Source organism: Equus asinus, chromosome 4 (genome assembly GCF_041296235.1).
Source record: "Equus asinus isolate D_3611 breed Donkey chromosome 4, EquAss-T2T_v2, whole genome shotgun sequence".
Taxonomy (NCBI): domain Eukaryota; kingdom Metazoa; phylum Chordata; class Mammalia; order Perissodactyla; family Equidae; genus Equus; species Equus asinus.
The window spans coordinates 113388938-113408143 of record NC_091793.1 but is presented as its reverse complement, the minus strand read 5'-3'; the positions used below and the strand labels follow the sequence as shown (position 1 = coordinate 113408143).

Sequence of the window (19206 nt, the reverse complement as noted above, 5' to 3'; positions counted from 1 at the left end):
TCTGCGGGAAAGGGCCCTTGGATGGACAGGCTTCCAGTTCCCGCTCCTCTGCAAATGCTTGTCCTGGACCCCACGGCCGCGTCCCCTCTCTGCAGTGGGGAAGGGAACGGGGGAACACACGATCCCCAGCCTGCTACCCACGCCACCGCGCCCCGCTCCTCTGGAGGCCCCGAGGCAGGGGGGCGCAGAGCCTCAGGAGCGGGCCGGGCGGGCGCGGCGCCCGGCGGAGAGGGCGCAGGGCCGGCGGCGGCCTCGCGGCGCGTCCACATGTGGCGGGGCCGCGGGGGGGCCAGGGAGCCGAGGGGGAGGGTTTACATCTCTGCGAAGTTCCCGGATGGTCGCAGCCTCCCGGCGCGGAGCGCTTTTCCTGCCCGGCCGGCTCAGCCCTCCGGACCAGGGAGAAGTTTCCCCAAAAATGCCCGGCGCGCCGCGGGGCCCTGGAGCCGCCCGGAGCCGCTGCGCGGTAAGGGACCGGCTGCCGCCGCCGGGCTGGGCGCCCCCGGGATCCGGGGTCTCCGGGCAGCGCCCCTGGAGACCCCCCGCGGCCGCCCGGGACGCCAGGGAGGGGCCGGGCTCGACGGCGGGGCTCCGAAGCGCCCTTGGCACCGCGTGGGCGCGGGGCGGGGGCCACGGGCGGGCGCGGCGGGGGATGTCCGGGCGCGCGGCCTCGGGAGGGGCGCAGCTCGGGGCTCCATGGCCCGCGCGCCCTGCGGGTCCGGCCGATGCGCAGGGGAAGAGGGGGCCGCGGACGGCGGGGCTCCCGACGCGGGCTCCTCTCGAGCCGGGTGCGTTCCTGGGCTCCGCCGACCCCGGGGCCGCCCGAGGGGCTCGGGACTGCTCCCGCCGCAGTTCCCCGCTGCAGGGGCTTCGCGAGGATGCCCCCGGGCCGCAGCTGCATCCCCAGCTCTGGCCGATGGACTTTCTGGCATCCCCGGGCCAGATCGCGTGCTGGAACCGCCTCGCCTTCTTCGCTGAGGGAATCGAGCCCATCCCGCAATTCGGCTTCCCTAACTAGCCTCGGGCGGGGAGCCCCACACTGCTGCTGCTCTCTGTCGGGTGTAGACGCGCGCGCTGGGTTTGCGTTGACCTTAGAGGCCCTTCCAGTCGCCATCTGCGCTGCCCACCGCCCCGGGGGGGGGGGGCGGGGGGCTCTCCCGAACTTTCCGGACACCTTCACTTCAGTCTCACTCCCCGAGCCTTTTTCAATTAACATCTTTTTCTTTAAAAAAAAAAAAAGTGCAGTTAAAGAAAGTTGCAAGTGTAAGAAAAACCAGCGGACCCAATCGGGGCTACCCAAATCTTCAGTTGTTGGTTAGACTTTGGACTCTCTGAGATTAACAAAGGGCGTGTCTGGGTGAGGAGCCGAGCCTGGTTTGGTCTTCTGGTGCTGCGTAATCTAGGAGGAATACTCCTTCCTGGGCCAGGGGCTGCTGGCCTTATCTCAGTTCTCCGAGAAGCCTCTCGAGTTGTCAGCAGTGACTGGGTGGACTTGCTCCCTTTCTCTGAAAATTGCATGTCAGTATTGTCCCTTGGATAGTCGCTAGACCCCACCCCCAATCGCTGGCCGCATGTAACCCCAGATTGCAGGCTGTGCAGCCGCGGAGCCTCAGGATAGAGTCCCGCCCTCGGTGGGTTTTCTTTTGCCAGTTTCTCAAGGCAATTCAGCACAGTACTGTAGCTTCATTTTGAGTCGTTGGCATGGTTTTCCTCCTCAAAAATGCCTTTTTCTATTGCGGATAAGATAACTCCGGGACATTTTCTATTTCAGTTTGTAAATCACCTTTTGACTTCTTGAGATGAGAGAACCCCAAATAGGCCATCAGCCTTTTGCTTCTCACTCCCTCTTGACAGTACTCAAAACACTGACTTCTGCTCTGCTGTCTGTCTTTACCTGCCTGTCATTCCCACAAGGTTGAGTTTCTCAGGGACCAAATCTGCAGCCACCTCCTGGACTCCGTTACCTGTTGAATGGAAGTGTGCAAATTAAACTCTGCAGATGTTATTAAAACAGTTTAATAGCATCATCTTCTTCCTTGGGACCTTCCCAACCTCTGCCATGACTTTGGCTTCCAGAGAAGCACATAAACTTAGGTTTGTGTCACATAGAGCAAATGGATTTGTAAGCAAGGTAAGATCAAATTCTGGGACATTTAGAGACAATGGGTTACTTCCAGCTGGAGAGAGTCATGCCTTCTTTCATTTGTTTATTCATTTCACCAACTACGTGTCTACTGTGTGTTCAGCCACTTTCTGGTGCCCTTTGGCCTGTCAAGTGGGATGATGGAGTGTGAAACAGCAAAAAGCCTCATGTCATGGCATGAGGCATTAGAGGGCCACCCAGACACCATGCAGTGTGTCACACAAAGACACAAGAGTGATAAAGAGCTACAGTGTTTTGGTGCTCTAGCCAGGGGGAGGAGCCCCCTTTTGTGAGGAGTGTTTGTCACTGGGTCTGTGTCACTGTCTTTGATGTTTGAGGGTGCTCCTAACTGGTTGTCATTTTGGGAACATATATGGTTTCTACAGTGCCCACCAGGAGAACAAAACAAAAGTGCCTTTTATTTGTTGCTACACCCCCTTCATTTTTAAGTATCTGCTGTTGGGGATTATACACCCCAGAGCTGTGGTCTTCCTGAAGCCTTGCTTCCAATGAGGTAGCCCAGGTTCCTACTGATTCCCATACGGAGGTTGCTCTGCCTCTGTGTCTCAGCAATCCACAGTTATGCCATGGTGCGGGAGGGTTTGTAGGCTTCTGCCCTGTGAATGGCCAGGACCCACGTATGTGAGTCAGGCCGCAGTTGGAATCAAGCCAGATACTCATTCACCATTGAGGGTCCCTGTTGGGCTCGCTGCTGTGCCCTGTGCTGGGGGTGGAGGGGGTAGACCTAGCTGAGAAGGAGTTGGAGTTTGCCCCTGAATGCTTAGTTCGGGTAGAGATGAGACACGGTTTCAAACAGCAGGACTGCAAGGCCTGTGGTAAATAAGGTAAAAAAAGGTGCAGATCAAATACAGGGAGTTTAGAGGAGAGTGAAATTACTTCCAGCTGGAGGGAGTCAGGCCTTCATTCATTTGTCTGTTTAACAAATATTTCTTAAGTGTCTCCTGTGTGCCAGCCCTAGAAAAATTAATAAGCACAGTCGCATGGCATTCCACCTTCACGGCTCCAGTTGAGGAACTGTTCAGGTTCCACCTCCCTGTGACAAAGGAATACTTCCTCCCTCAGCTTGTTGTATTGCCCAGCCTAGCATTTGTCAATTGTTCCTCCCCATGTCGAGATTACAGTCAGGTGAAAATAATTAACTGCCTTTTGTATACTTTGGAATAATAAAAACCCTAGGCTCTCCAAAGCCCCCAGAATACCTTCAATTAGCTGAGTAATGCTGTTCTGCCTAACACGCTTTAACTGGTATTGAAGTCTGCTGGTCCTTAGCCATGGGTGTGACTGCAAGTTTATAAAGGCTTGGTTCTGGAAGTCTGGGGTGAGGCCTGGGAATCTATTTTTTGAATGCCCCCAGGTGCTGCTGACATGCCACCACGTCCAAAGTCTTCTAAAGGTTAAAGCAGGGGCCAGGAAGTGGGACACATCTTGCTTCCAGTCCACCTCCATCTTTTCCAAGTTCTGAGACCTCTGTTTCTTTACCTTTAAAATGAAGAGTAACCACTTCTTTCTACAGACTTGTTACGAGGGGCGGATGAAGTCATGGATGCGGCTCACTGGCTGGTTATCCAGGATGGTGCTGCTGCTTGGTCTTTGGCGGCTATTATCATTATCACCGTTCGTTTGTACGAAGCACTGTTGCTGTTCCTCTTTCCATATGGAAATATCAGAAGAGCTTAAACATAGGAGCTGCTTTTTATATAAATTAACATATAATAATCCTTTAGCTGTCTGTAGTTTAGTGAGTATTTCACACCAGTCACCTCATGTATTCTCTTAACAGCCGAGAGGGAGGAATCTCACAGAAGCATCTCAGTTTTGGGGGATTAGCAACCTGTGGTGTCTGCTTACCCCATCGAGCCTACTCTGCTGAGGTTATCAGGCCAGATAAAGGGCGAGAAAGCCAAGATGGGGTACTTTCCTGGCGCTTTGGCACCAGGAAGTGCCAGAGTAACATGTTGTGGAGTCATATGGATGTGGGGGTGACCAGTGGATTAGACTGAGTGCCCCAGGCGAAGCTGTAGCACCTAAGCCCATCGGGTAGAGGGGCCACTGCTTTTGTGTCCTCTTCTGGCCGTGGGTCAGGAAACTTTGACTGATTCCTGGGAAGCGTGATCATTATGACAGCCTTCAGATTAGTCATAAATGCTTGTGAGAAGCCAAAAATAATTCACTTAGCTAAGGGGCTGGTCTGGTGGTATAGTGGTTAAGTTCACACACTCTGCTTCAGCAGCCCTGAGTTCGCAGGTTCAGATCCCAGACACAGACCTCCACACCGCTCATGAAACCATGCTGTGGCAGCATCCCACAAACAAAATAGAGGAAGAATGCCACAGATGTTGGCTCAGCAACACTCTTCCTCACCAGAAAAAAAAAAAATAATGATTGACTTAGCTAATACTCAATAAAAGAAGAACATAGCTCAAATAAACAGATCACACAATTACCTACAATTTTCATTAGTTAGAAGCTTCAGTGAACATGGTTCATATTGTAAAAACATGTTGCTGTAATGTTATACAAGCATGCATTTTGGCATTGCTTACTTTGGATATATTTTTTCTCTTCTAATAAGCCATCTTTCCAGTATAACTCAATTTCTTCTTTTTAATTTCCTTTTATCTCTTAGTTATATGAAGTGAGTCAAATTCTTCAAAGCTTTCTAGATACAACTCAGGCTTTTGAAAATCTCTCCTTCCTTTCTTCCTATCTTCCTTCCACTCTCTCTCCTTCTTTTCCTTTTTTCCTTTCATATTACCACTTACTGTGTGTCATCTCATTGAATCATTTAATAGTCACACAACCCAGTGAGGTAGATTCTACTCAGATATGTAGAAGCTGAGGCTGACAGAGGTTAGCTACCTTGCCCAAGGTCACACAGGTAGGGACAGAGCTAGTAGTCAAACCTGGGACAGTCTGATTTCACACTCTGCACTTTTAACCCTTAACTCACCTTCAGCCATGTATTACACTTCTTTTTATGCAGTGGGCTACAGCCAAACTATTCTTTTCCATTCCCGCCTATGTGTCTTTGCAGCAACATTTCTTCTCTCCACACTGCTCCTTCTTGTCACTTGATGTCGAATCCTATAGATTCTTCAAATTGGCCACAAATACTTGTTGAGAAGAAAAGTGATAGACTTTGCTAATACTCAATAAAAGGAGAATATGGCTAAAAGAGACAGGAGACACAATCACCTACAAATTTCATTGGTTTAGTAGCTTTGATCAACATGGTTCACACTGTAAAACATGCTCCTCAACAAGAGCCAAAATGCTGTCTTCCCCACGAGCTGATTCCTCCCTCTTCTTGGTAAATTTCTAGAGCTGTTTGTTTGGGCCTTACCTGTGGCTCTGAATCTGCTCTGTCCTGGATTGGAGTCACTTATATGTGTCTCTCCTCTTGCATTTTATTGTAAATTCTTTCAAGGCAAAAACTCTTTAAAAGAAATCATTTTTATAATCCCTCACAAATAGTAACTTCTCACATAGTAGGTTCTCAATTAATGTTTTTAAATGGCAGTTTATTTCTGCTGCTCTTGTTGTAAGATTTGAGGTAAGTGAATTTTTCCTGAAGGCAAAGCAGATCTTGATGTTTTACAGAGTCTCTGGTCTCTGAAGATGCTAAGAAACAAATTTCATCCTGAGTGATCCTTCACCATGATTGATATGTGTAATGTGACATTCTTTTTTTCTTTTTTTTTTTTTTGTTGAGAAAGATTAGCCCTGAGCTAACATCTGCTGCCAATCCTCCTCTTTTTGCTGAGGAAGACTGGCCCTGAACTAACATCCATGCCCATCTTCCTCTACTTTCTATGTGGGACGCCTACCACAGCATGGCTTGCCAAGCAGTGCCATGTCTGCACCTGGGATGCGAAGCAGCGAACCCCGGGCCACCGAAGCAGGATGTGCAAACTTAACCACTGTGCCACCGGGCCAGCCCCATGACATTCTTTTTTATTCATATACACAGCTTTAAATGCTGTTTATTTTTATATCTTCCAAATTGAACAGTAACAATGATCCTAATAATAAAGGAATGAAATTTTGAGTTCTTGTGGGAAAGTAGGGAATTATTGTTGTAGAGCCTAAGAAATGACAATTCCTGGTCTGATACCTGTATCTGCTTCACTTCCACGTAAGTGAGGGATGCGACTCTCTCGCCTATGGATTTTGCATCTTTTTTGTTGGGCTAAGAGGCAATGCACAATCTGAGAAAGAAGTTTGAGCAAAGTTCAAGGATGTGAGCCTCCCCTGACACTGCCACAGATTCCATTGTCCTGGGGGGATAAATAGTTCTCTCAAGTAAGAGGTGTCTACGGGAGAAAGGAAATGGTGGATAAAATGGAAAATTCAAAGCCAAATAGTTTCCTGGGCTAGTGAAGTCAATTACAACTTAAAATAAAAGTTTATTTTTATATATTCTCTATTTTTCTTACATAGAAAATACATGCTGTATTTAAATGTATATCAATATATGTTTATATTATTTAAATATATATTTTTTCTCACACAAGCAATACTTGATTACTTTAAATATATGTAATGTGCACACCTGACCTCATTATAACAGCTAAACACAGTTGGTTACATTTGTCCTCTTCTCCCTCTTCCGCCCCACCCCACCTGCTCACATATCTGAGACTGCATTATATGGATATTGTTTGCGTTTTGCTTGCTTTACATTTTTAGTATTTCTTGGACATATTGCTACGATATTCTTTTTAACAGCTGCGTAGCATTCTGCTGTAGGATATATATACACATCCCTATAGTCGTTTATATATATGACTGGCATGTTATTGGTTGTCCACAAGCATCCATTAGAATTTACACTGCCAGGTCAGTGACCATCAGCTCACCTGTTAGCTCTTGCTGATGATGTCCATACAATCAATCCATTGAGTCAAGTCCAACAACCAACCAATTCAGTGAGAGAATAAATGGAGTCATTTAGTTGGCATCCACAGACCAAATGGGCAGTTGATTGAATTTCTTGCTTTCAGCCACTTCTGTGTCTCCCCAGCCCATTTCTGAAACCTCCCAAGTGTTTTTGCCCAGACACATGCAGGAGATTATGTCTATTGACTGAAGAATTTAGGCCTGGGAGGGACCAAGAGAAAAATCTGCCTACATCTTAGAGGGGTGCAATGTTGAAATGTTGAACATGTTATCAATATTTCAGGGAACTCTGAGACTCCCCCCACCCCCCCACCCAGCAGAATAGATTGTGAAAGCAGACAACTGTCAGACCTTGGAGAAGATCTTGAGAAAACATGTACACGAGCTATTTTTTTCTAAAAATGTAAACAGTGAGATCGGTGTCTTAACCACAATAGTCATGTGCTATGGGGATGGATATTTTCATAATGGAGACAGTCAGATTGGCCTGAGGTATAAGAGGGAAAACCTGGGCTGTTCTTGAACAGGCCCGTGTCCTGTAAGAAGTACACATATGTGCTGGGGGAGGGACTTCAAGGAAGGACCACAGTGATGGGTTGAGAGAGAAGGGAGGTGGGAGGGAGAATGAAAAAAAGACTGAGCCAGTTATCTTACCCACGTCCCAGAAGGCAGGCTGAGAGACACTAAGGCAAGTTTTCAGATGGTACAGAAATGTCTAATTTGATTTTTGAGGGCCTAGAAAAAGGCAAAGTAGTTGAAGACCTTTTAAAACCTTTTTAAAAAGTAGTAAAGCAATTTCCTTTGAGCAAAGCCTATTCTTATCCATTAGAGCCAGAATCTGATTGCCACGCGTGGTTTAAGAAATAACCCAGGGCATCAGTTTAAATAATCGCAGGTTTTGTCAGTAAAATTCCACACTGTTTTCTTCCCTAGAGTTTTAGCACTGTTAAAAAAAAAGCCCCAAAACAAAAAAAACTTACATTTCATTTGAGACGAATTCAAAAATTAGATCATTGTTAAAACCGGGGCTTACTTTCAGTGGTACTTTGCAAGATGTGGGAACTAGAACTTCATTAATTAAACGTCACTATCCCTCCCCCCTTCATCTCTTCTTTTTGATGAGGAACTGGGAGAAATAAAAGAGAAAAAAATTCGCAGTTGGTTAAAGTATTATGTTATTTTAACCATAAAATTCCTTTCTGTACAGAAGTTTTGTATTTACCGTCTCTACTTTGCTATGATGAAATGTCTCTTAGAGCTGGGAAGAGGTTTTTGTTAACCACCAGGCCAGGAGCTCAGTCTTTGTAATTCAGTCTTTGCTGAAACTGTGATTCTGTCACTTATTAAAAATTTCATTGTAGTTTTTACTTTGTTCAGATTACAAAAGTATTATGCACTTGATATAAATAAGACAAAACAGGGAGAAGTATATAAAGAAAAAGTTAATTTCTCTCTCTCTCTCAAATTCCAACCCCTCAAGGTAATCAATATTATCGGTTCAGGATACGCCCTTTCTCAGTGTCCTTTTTGTGTATGTAACTATATACAAATATATATGCACATGTATAGTTTTTTCTATTAAAAATAGAAGCATTAGGGGCTGGCCTGGTGGCGCAGCAGTTAAGTTCACATGGTCTGCTGCTCAGCAGCACGGGGTTCGCTGGTTCACATCCCGGGTGCGGACATGGCACTGCTTGGCAAAAGCCATGCTGTGGTAGGTGTCCCATGTATAAAGTAGAGGAAGATGGGAAGATTGTTAGCTCAGGGTGAGTCTTCCTCAGCAAAAAGAGGATGATTGGCAGCAGTTAGCTCAGGGCTAATCTTCCTCAAAAAAAAAAAAAAAAAGAGAGACATTAAATATTTTAGGCTACAAGGTTTTTTTAATTGAGATAACAATTGACGTGTAACATTGTGTAACTTTAAGGTGTACAACATGTTCATGTGATGCAGTTGTATGTTGCAGGATGATTGCCACCATAGCCTCAGCTAACACCTCCATCATGTCACATAAGTATCATTTCTTATTGTGGTGAGAACATTTAAGATCTAGTCTCTTAGTAACTTTCAAGTCTGTAATACATTATTATTAACTATAATCACGATGCTGTGCGTTAGACCCCTAGAACTTACTCATCTTCTGGCTGCCAGTTTAGACCCTTTGACTTACATGTCCTCAGTTCCCCCACCCTCTAGCCCTGGTAACCACTGCTCTCCTCTGTTTCTATGAGTTTGACTTTTTGAGATTCCACATATGAGTGAGATCATACAGCGTTTGTCTTTTTCTGACTTATTTCGCTTAGCGTAATGCCCTCAAGGACCATCCATGTTGCTGCAAATGGCAGGACTTCCTTCTCTCTCTTGGCTGAATAGTATTCCATTGTATAATACTATATCTTCTTTATCCATTTGTCCGTTGATGCACACTTAGAATGTTTCCATATCTTGGGTATTGTGAATAATGAGACAGTAAACATAGGGGTGCAGATACCTTTTTGATATCCACAAGATTTTTTTTTTCTTAAAGATTTTATTTTTTCCCTTTTTCTTTCCAAAGTCCCCGGTACATAGTTGTATATTCTTCGTTGTGAGTCCTTCTAGTTGTGGCATGTGGGACGCCGCCTCAGCATGGTTTGATGAGCAGTGCCATGTCCACGCCCAGGATTCGAACCGACGAAGCACTGGGCCGCCTGCAGCGGAGCGCGTGAACTTAACCACTCGGCCACGGGGCTGGCCCCTCCACAAGATTTTTTAACATAACAAAACATCATAGACTTTCTCTCCAAATTAAAAAACTCATTCATATCATGGCTGCTTAATGTTCCATTATTTAACCATTGAGTTCGTTTCAAGTTTTGTGGTACCACAGCAGTTCTCTGAACATCTGTGTGTGAGCCCAAATGTGCTAACATACAGAAGCTTTTATTTCTGTCTGTCAGAGTCTCAAAGTGGTATTACATTCCAAAAGTTGTAATTACTCACAGTCCCACTAACACTATTTGAAAATGTCTGTTTCCCTACATCCTTGCCAGCATAATTCATTTTAGAAGTATAAACTTTCTAATCTCTTTTTCCTGTTTTCTTTCAAATGATTTCTTTAGGGAACACTTGTCACTATCTTTACCTTTTTTTTGTTTTTTAATTCCATTCATTTGAATTATTCATGCCCTGTCTTTTTGTTAATTTACTCATGTGCTTATGATCTGTCTTCAGAACTAGAGAAGGAAAACTTGAGCCCAGCTCACCAAGCTTAATTGTTCTGTATTGAAATGCAACAAAACACTTGACTTCTATTTATGATAAAGTAAATATAGACCTTTCAATTCTAATTTTATCCTTCTAAAAGTATATTATTTAAGAAATTGTCTTAGGAAATATAAATGTTTTAATGGGAAAAACAGAAACTTATAGATGGGATGGGAAATTTTAAAGGAGTTTTAAGCTTGCAGAGCTCACTGGGTTTCCCTCTTGAATCCAGAAGTCTGAAGACAAAGGTGCTTTGAGAGCATTCGTTATAAGTTATGCTGAGTTACAGCAAGAGGAAAAGGTGAATCACAGCAGATAGGAATTTAAACCTGGAGCGCAGTTTGAAAGCCCCTGCCCTTCTCGCTCCTGCTTGTTTTTCCGGGAGGTGAGACTAGATCCCACATCTCCTGTCCTTGTAGTTGCTGAGTTCATTATAAAATTATTTGTGTATAACTCCAGCAGTACGTTGGCTAATCAGAAACAGCTGTACAACTGGATTCGTTTATATGAACAGAATAACTAAATCAATCAGCAAAATTTCTCGTATTCGGGTAGGTTGGGCCAACATTGTGTAGCCCAGAATAATAACAGTGCTTTGTAACTAACCTGACACAGATGGCAAAAAGATTGTGTCTGGGCAGTAGAAGTTGGAACTGAAAATTAAGAAACGCTATGAGTCCTTGATAGCTGCCATAATAAAGTATTACTCTCTTTTAAATGTTAGTGTTTTAAAGGCTAAGAAGCTTCATAAAGGGACGTCTTGTTTAAAAAAGCACACATCAGAGTTGTACCCTCTAAGGGTTGGGTCTCCTGAATGAGGCTGAACTGTCCAGATCAGTATCCCCTGAAAGATGAGTTTGAGCGGTCTGCCAAACTGCAAGGGTTGAAACCAGCCAAGGGCCTCACGCTGGGAAAACGCCACAGGCTAGACAGGCAAACTGACGTGTCTGTCTAGAGGGAGCTGCGCTAAATCAAGGAGAAGACACAAGTTCCCAGGCGAGACTGAGGCTGAAGTCCTGACATAACGTAGCCTCAGAAGGATGTGTCCTTGTGCAGAAGCCCGGAGGTGCACGGAAGCCGAGTGAGTTCGCAGAATGCAGCCCTGTTCATACGCTGCTAACATGGATACTTCAGGGCAGTGTTTGGGAGGGCTGATGAGAACAGGAAAATCTTTGGGCCCTGAATCTCCATGTGTGGCCCGCTCCTGAGGGACCCTGAACTCTCTACCACTTAAAAACACAGGTCAGGGACCGGCCCGGTGGCTCAGCGGTTAAGTTTGCACGTTCCGCTTCTCAGCAGCCTGGGGTTCTCTGGTTTGGATCCTGGGTGCGGACATGGCACCACTTGGCAAAAGCCATGCTGTGGTAGGCGTCCCATGTGTAAAATAGAGAAAGATGAGCATGGATGTTAGCTCAGGGCCAGTCTTCCTCAGCAAAAAGAGGAAGATTGGCAGTAGTTAGCTCAGGGCTAATCTTCCACAAAAAAAAAAAAAAAAACCCACAGGTTATTGTCAAGGCCAGAAGTCCCCAGGCCCCAACTACCTAGAGTCCTATGGCTGAATCAGATTCTGAGTGCCTTGCTGGCGTGATGTGGAGCTAACCTTGGTAGGGGGTGGCAGTAGGTTTTAGGTAGTGAGTGGCATAGTGAGGGAAAATAGTGCCCAGGGGGAATTACCACCTTTTCTCTTGCTGTACACCATAGTTTGGGCACTAGAATTTGCAAACACTCACATCTTCTTGCGGCCCCAATATGATGATGCCTGAGGGCATATGTCCCCTCTGCCCTACCTTCACTTTCAATCTGCCCCTAGTTTTGGATATCCATCAATCCTCAGAGCCAGTATAGACTCTTGAAAATTAAGTCACTTCCAGTTTAAGACCTGATATCAACTAGCTCATTGAGTTCATTCCTTTTGCATTGAATCCTCTGCTGACGGTGGAGTGGTAAAATGAAAAGAGCAGTCGACCAGGAGTTCAACACCTGTGTTCTCATCCCAGCTTTGGGCCTAGTAGTCATATGACCTTGACAATAAAACACTATGCAAAAATAGTGTAGAGAAATTTGTAGGAATGGGGAGAAGATTGAGGAGAGGATGTCTGGATTGCCTGAGACCGGGCAGACTTAACTTCTCCAAAGAAGGCACTGTCTCAAGAATGCAATTGTTAGCATTTTAACTCACTAGTCAGAGACCTGATAAGTCTGAAATTTTACTTTGCCTGTTTTTTTTTTTCTTCTTCTCCCAAATCCGCCCAGTACATAGTTGTATATTCTAGTTGTAGGTCCTTCTAGTTCTGCTATTTGGGACGCCACCTCAGCATGGCCTGATGAGTTGTGCCAGGTCTGCCCCCAGGATCTGAAGCGGTGAAACCCTGGGCCGCCGAAGCATGGCATGCGAACTTTACCACTTGACCACAGGGCCGGCACCTACTTTGCTAAAGTATTTGATAAAGGAGAGAAATATATGTCTATTACATTTCTCATTTAGCTAAAATAGTGTATGTGTGTTATATATAATACATAAAGATCAAATATTTCAGCAAACTTATCAAGTGCTTAATTTATTCTTGAATCTCATTGTGTATTTGTTAAAGAAACAACATCAGCTATTACCCTGAGATTTTCTTTGTAATGTTATCTGTGGGAATGGGGTTTGAGCCAGATGCTGTCCAGGTATGCCTGGCAGATCTTGTTTTGTTTATATCCAATGAAAAATCACACTACCTCAGTATATGCATACACTCATCCATGATATTCACTCTTATTCTGTGTTTGTGCACACATGGTCACAACCCTGAAACCACTTGTCCTCACCATCTACCACACACATACATGTGTACACACACACACACGTGCTCACGTACATCATTGGCTTACCCCTTTGAAGGAGCACTTCAGATATAACCAGGAAGCCCCAATTCTAAACTTCGTTGGGACAGTCCATGTATTGCTGTAGTTTTATATGCATCAGCCTTTTCAGCTTCTTGGTAGGCAGAGTCATTGCTCCCTAATGTGTTCTTGGTACAGTCTCAGACAAAACACCCCATGCAGGTGACTGTAATTGTGTGCTTTGGGGGATGTTCACTGTGATGGTGGTGATTTCTGGGAGTGGATAAAAATACCCTTGTGGGGCTTCGCCTTAGGAGTTCTGCCGTGACCGTTGGTTGGTGGTTGTGACTGTTGCTGGTTGAGTCTCTTAACTTGTGTTTCTTACTCTTGGTCTGAGGAACAACACGTTGCTATTTTGGCTCAGAGGCAGACCATCTTGGATGGCATCCAAGGAACTCTGCACTGCTCTTGCTTCTTGAGATTGGTGCTAACATTACAGGGCCTCCAGTTGTGCATGGAAAGATCCTGGACCGAAACACTAGTAGATGATGCCGCTTTCTGCCTTACAGAGAGGTTAGACCAACGTGTCTGCCTGGGAAGCTGAACCTTAGGACTGGTGCCCAAGAGAGCCCAACTACCATTTGTAGATGAGGTTGTGACTAGGAGAAAATGCTTTTTGAGTTCCAACCCAGATGTCCAAAAAAGGATGGAGCCCTAGTAGAAACTTCCCCTCTACTCCCATTCAGCTGTGGCCCCAACAGCGCGGAGGGGGAGAGGAAAAGGAAGGAGGTTTCTGGTGGTGGCGAGAGTGCAGAGCTCAGCAGTGACAGCAGGGAAAATAATCGGGTGGTTCTGGGCTGCAAGGAGAGACCGCAGTATTGGGATGGGGTGGCAGGGAGTGAAGGGACTGGGATCCTAAACTTCCTCTGCAGGGGTGAGAAGCCCCTGTGCTGATGAGAGTGCTGGGTGGGAACTGTGGAAGTACAGGGAAACTTGGTGAGCTGGGCTAAGCTGTGGTCTGCCCTTAGAAAGAATTCATTAGGAAACAGAAATAAGAGGATGCCTGCTCTTCTCATACTAACTCACAGAAGTCAGGAGTGAATTATTCCTCTTCAGGTTTCCAGTAATCATTTTTGGCCAAGTAATGATGATAATTGAATCTAACATAGATACTGCTTAGTTTGTTCCAGGTAATGTTCTAAGTGCTCTGAACTAACTCTTGAATCCATACAACAGCCCTATGAGGCGGCACTATTATCTTCATTTACAGATGAGGAATTTGCGGTTAATCCCCTTGCCCAGTTTCACACAGCTCACTTGGCCGTGTAGCTTCAGAACCTGCTCTGAACCACCATGTCCCCCTGCCTCTTCAGAACAGGACATTCAGTTGTAAAGGAGCTGGGTGGCCCCGGCTTTCTTCAAGCAGATGGCTGACCACTGATACACTGCTCTGGGGAAGTAACCTGGGTTTTCTGTTCCTATTTTGCTGCTTGCTTCTGGGTTAGGGTCACCAACACACTGCAGAAAGGATGGCCAGAAACCATGAAGACCCATGCTGATCCGTCAGCACAGGGTCTGCTCTTTGTGTGGTGTTTCAGGTCCAGGATGAACTTTGCTCTGAGTCTTCCGATTTAACACCTGACACTCATCACAGACATACGTTCTAAGTGACCCCCTAGGACTTCAGCAGTCTCTAATGAGGAAGAAAATCTTCCTAGAGCATCACAAATGCTGTCTATCTAGGACTAGTGTCCTTGACTAGGGCCACATTGTGTTCTCAAGAATAAATGAATAACGTAAGTTACATTCAGCGGATGGGAAAAAAGTATAATGCTCAAGTATAAAATGTAGAACCTTTTGTAAAATTCCAGAATGTTAGCGCTGAGAAACCAAGTGAAGATGAAGATCATTTTGCCCAACCTCCCATTTTGCAGGTGAAGAAACAGAACCCCGGGGAAGTTAGGTGACTTTCCCAAGGCCAATAGCTGGTTGGTCGCTGAGTTGAGACAAGAACCCAGGCCTGTTGAGTTCCAGTCAAATACTCTTTTCCCTACCCGAGATTGCATAAAATATTCCATAAATGATTTTCTCATTAAATTACAGGTGAAACGTAGCACAGTCTGTTTCTTTACTGGCAAGACCAAGGTTAACGTTGCCTGAAAGATGTGAGAGGTGCAGCTGAAAACCTCCTCTAGGTACAAACACAGTAAGCCCAGTGAGCAAAAGGCAAGGAGTGTTCAAATGGCAGCTGCTCCTGGGGAGTTGGCAGTGCTGAGCCTTGGCCTTCTAGAAGCTCCAGTTAGGATAGCACATATCTATCCCCAGTACATCTGGCTTGAGTCGGTTGTTTTGGAGGTAAGGCTATCAAACCGGCTCAGTTTACAGCAGAGTTCAGTGAGGAGGATGAAGAGGGAAATGGCCACTTCCTTCCCATAAAGACAAATGTATCTTAAAACTCTGCTGCTGAGAGTCATTGTCAGGCAGCCAGGCCTCAGCTGAGCTCTGGCTGTATTGACCTTGGTGTCAGAGAGGCCTGCAAGCTGCAGGGCTCTTGCTCGACCGCTGGACTGGAGAAGGTTAAGCCCTTCCTGGGAGAGGCTCAGGCAGCCTGCAGAGGCCTCCCCAGGCAGCTGTGCATCACCAGCAATCTGGGCAGGACTGCCCGTGGCTGGGCTCAGAACCACAGGGGCCCAATGGATGTTTCTACTCACAGGGACCATGACAGGTAACCTTGGTACCTGTAGAACAATGACCTGGGGATCCCCACAAGCAAGAATGGAGAGGAAGTCAGCTCTTTATCAGAGACAGTAACCTATGGCTGGAAGGGCGTGCCAAGCTGTGTTCCTTACCTCGCGGCTATCCTGCCTCAGAATGCACCCAGAGGGGGCTGTAATCATTGGCCTGGGGCTGAGCTCATCCCTGGTCTTGTGTGATCCCATGCATGGGAGGAGCACTTTGGGCAAACTGAACCTGTACGGCAGAGAAGAAACTCGAGGGGCCTTCTCTTGCAAAGACCTCGACCACTAGTCCCCACCAGTACCCTCCTTTGTGGTCCACCGAGGGGTAGGGGCTGCTTTATTCTTTCCCTCCCTCAGGCCCCATGGCGCTGTCAGCCTCCATGGTGGTTTCTGTGCTGGCAGTTTATCTGGTCATCTTTTTAAGCCTGGAGAAGGACTAAATGAAAAGCTCTCGGGAGAGCAGAAGATAAGACAGGCCCGTTCCATTCTTAAGCCCGATCTGATCTGGCAAGGTTTTCAAGGGAGGTGCACTGCTTACCAGCTCATGGGGGCTCTCCAACGTCAAATCCTTAGTCGTTGTTCTTGGTCAGAGGGCAACAGCATCTCAGTTTTTCGGATGTGACCTGAACTCTTCTAGAATTAAGTAAGAAACCAGAGGCAGAGCTAGGATTCAGATTTAGAAGCTTCTGATTCCCATGTCTGTGGTCTCCCTGCCTTGCGCTTGATTAGAATGATAGTTTGAGTGGTACCTCCTGCCTTTCCGTGTGGTGTGTCAGCATCCGCCAGCCTGCTGTGATGCCAGGCCTCTTGGGCACGTGCAGGCTACTGCCTCATTACTGCTTTTCCACCTCCTGAGGCCTGGATGGTACAGAAAGTGGCTTCTGGCTCTCCTGAGTGGTCAAGGAGTATAGAGGGGCCTGCTGTGGGCAAGCACCAGCGGGGTGCAGATGGGCCCCACTGTCTCCTAAACTTACTGTTCCTGCTTCAACATAAACTAATGAACTCTCGTGAAACCAGTAATGGCCTGCTTGCTTGGAGGAACTAGAGGGCAGGAACTAACCCTGTTGCATAAGTCAACCCAGTGAGTTCCTCCTTTTCTCCCCCATGAGGTTCATCAGAAGGGTGCAAGGCAGAACTGCACGAATAAACTCAGTCTTAATATAGAGACCACAGGCAAGGAACCTTGCACTGTGTAGATTCTGGGGCCTGGGAAAACAGCATGGTGGGTCCCTTCAACTCTTCCCAGAGAAAAAATATTTTTAGGAGAGAAAATTTTTTTTTCCCCAAGATTGGCACCTGAGTTAACAACTGTTGCCAATGTTTTTTTTTTTTTTTTTTGCTTTTTCTCACCAAATCCCCCCAGTGCATAGTTGTATATTCTAGTTGTGAGTGCCTCTGGTTGTGCTATGTGGGACGCCACCTCAGCGTGGCCTGATGAGCGGTGCCGTGTCCACGCCCATGATCTGAACCAGCGAAACCCTGGGCCACCGAAGCAGAGCATGCGAACTTAACCACTCAGTCAGGGGCCGGCCCCTGTAAGAGAGAAAATTTAAATTTAAGAGGCTGTAAGTGGTTTAGAGTTTAAAAAACAACAACAAGAAGCATGCTCAGAGTAGAGCCCTGTTCCTACACTTGAATGACAGATGTGAAGGGGAGACGGCATCTGGGCAATATTTGGAAAGGAATCTCTCTGTGGCTAGTAGGTGCACTATATAAAGAAGCAGTGTCTAAACCAGTGTTTTGAACGAGACCCAGTGTAGACAGATAGATGGATAGGTAATAGAAACACAGTTTTATAAAACAATTCCCATTCTTACCAAATACAATATATTTTCTATTGTATTCTAAAAAAAAAAAGCTAATTGAAACCTACTAAATTAATTTGACTGCCAGAGAATGGGCAGCAGCCTGCAGTTTGAAAAACACTGATTTAAAGAGAAATGTGGCAGGCATGTGAAAACCAGTCTCATTGTAGCTCTGGCAGATTTCTGCAGAAGGAGATCCAGTAACACCGGCTTCATGGTTCTAGAAGAGAGTTTCCTCATTCTTCCAATTGCTAAAGGTTGGTGAGGTGGTGATGGCGATGGAGGACCAAGGAAGGGAGAGGAGGCGATGGTTGATGGAGCGCATAGGAGGCTGAGTTTTAATTCTGCTCGTGCAGAAAACGTTTGCATGTCTGTGGTGCATTGTCCTGGCACAAAGAAGATGCAGACTCTGCTCAAAGTGCAAGGGTGCTCATAGTCGAATGAGTGGGTAATAATTACCCTCCAATACCCTCCAAGTTTATGGTGAGGTGGAAGCATGAACAACATGATGCAGGGAACCTGAGGCCGCCTCCATTCTGAGTTCCCTAAAAGGACAAGCCATGTTATTAGGTACATGTTCAGTGTTGTCTCCCTTGTTCTGTGTCTCATATATAGCAGGTTTTCAATACATATTTATCAAAAGACCATGTTGTCTAATTAATACTTGCAACCAGACTAGTAATACTCCTAATTATCTATGGTAGTGTTAATAAAACATTATTTGAAGGGCACTTTAACACACTTGATTCATAATGTAGCTTATGATGGGATAGGACAGATAAGAAGGACCCCAAAAAGTTTGGGTTATAGAACAGAACGGCTAAAGAGGAGGCCTTTCGAACTCGGGGTTTGTGAGTTTCCTTCGGAGCGCACCTTGGTTCTGGGCTTGGAGTGAGCAGTCCCAATGGTGCGGGGCGAGCCGACCCTGGCACCCAGGGGACACAGGAGAGTGAACTCTGACTTTTGACCCCTGCACATTTGAACCTGCTCCGAGTTTGCCCGCCCAGGTCGGGCAGTTCAAGATGATGTGATTCAGGCTTAAATCACCAAGTTTCTCTGTGGGGGATTTCTGGAGGGAGGAGGGTGCTTGCAGACCACTCTCTGTTGGATCCTAAATGGAGTCTTTGTTTCAAGTTCTGGGCCAACCCAGCACTGACGGGGCATTGAGGCTGAGAAGTGCTCCAGGGGCTGCGGAGACCTTGGCGTGGGTCCCAGTGCAGAGAGTGGAGGGAGCCCCTTTGCACCCTCTGAGCTGGGTTTCCTGTAAGCGTCCAGCCCCAAGCACTGGCCTTCAGCACCTAGGCCTGTCAGCCCAGACCCCAACTTGCCATCCTGCTGCTCCACTAAATTAGCTACAGATCCTTCTTTCCAGCAGCTCTGGGAGGAGGGCGGGAGGGCGGGGAATAACCAGGGAAGCAGGGTGTGCAGAGAGGAGAGGGAAAGACAATACGTGACTTGAGAAAAATACTCAGATAGGATGGTTTCCCTCCAAAGAGAAGGGCATGTCCCTTGAAGAGCTTATACTAAGGAGACG

At 46.3% G+C, this 19206-nt stretch overlaps 1 protein-coding gene across 2 annotated transcripts in view; it reads left to right on the top strand.

The window, feature by feature from the left end:
• The first annotated feature begins 276 nt into the window (after positions 1 to 276).
• Positions 277 to 19206, top strand: part of WIPF1 (WAS/WASL interacting protein family member 1) — a 112486-nt gene continuing 93556 nt past the window's right edge. The window contains exon 1 of one of the 2 annotated variants that reach the window (XM_070508134.1): positions 277 to 463. The gene's annotated coding sequence lies outside the window, so the exon portion shown is untranslated. The remainder of the gene's footprint in view (positions 464 to 19206) is intronic. The other variant, XM_070508132.1, reaches the window with a different exon arrangement.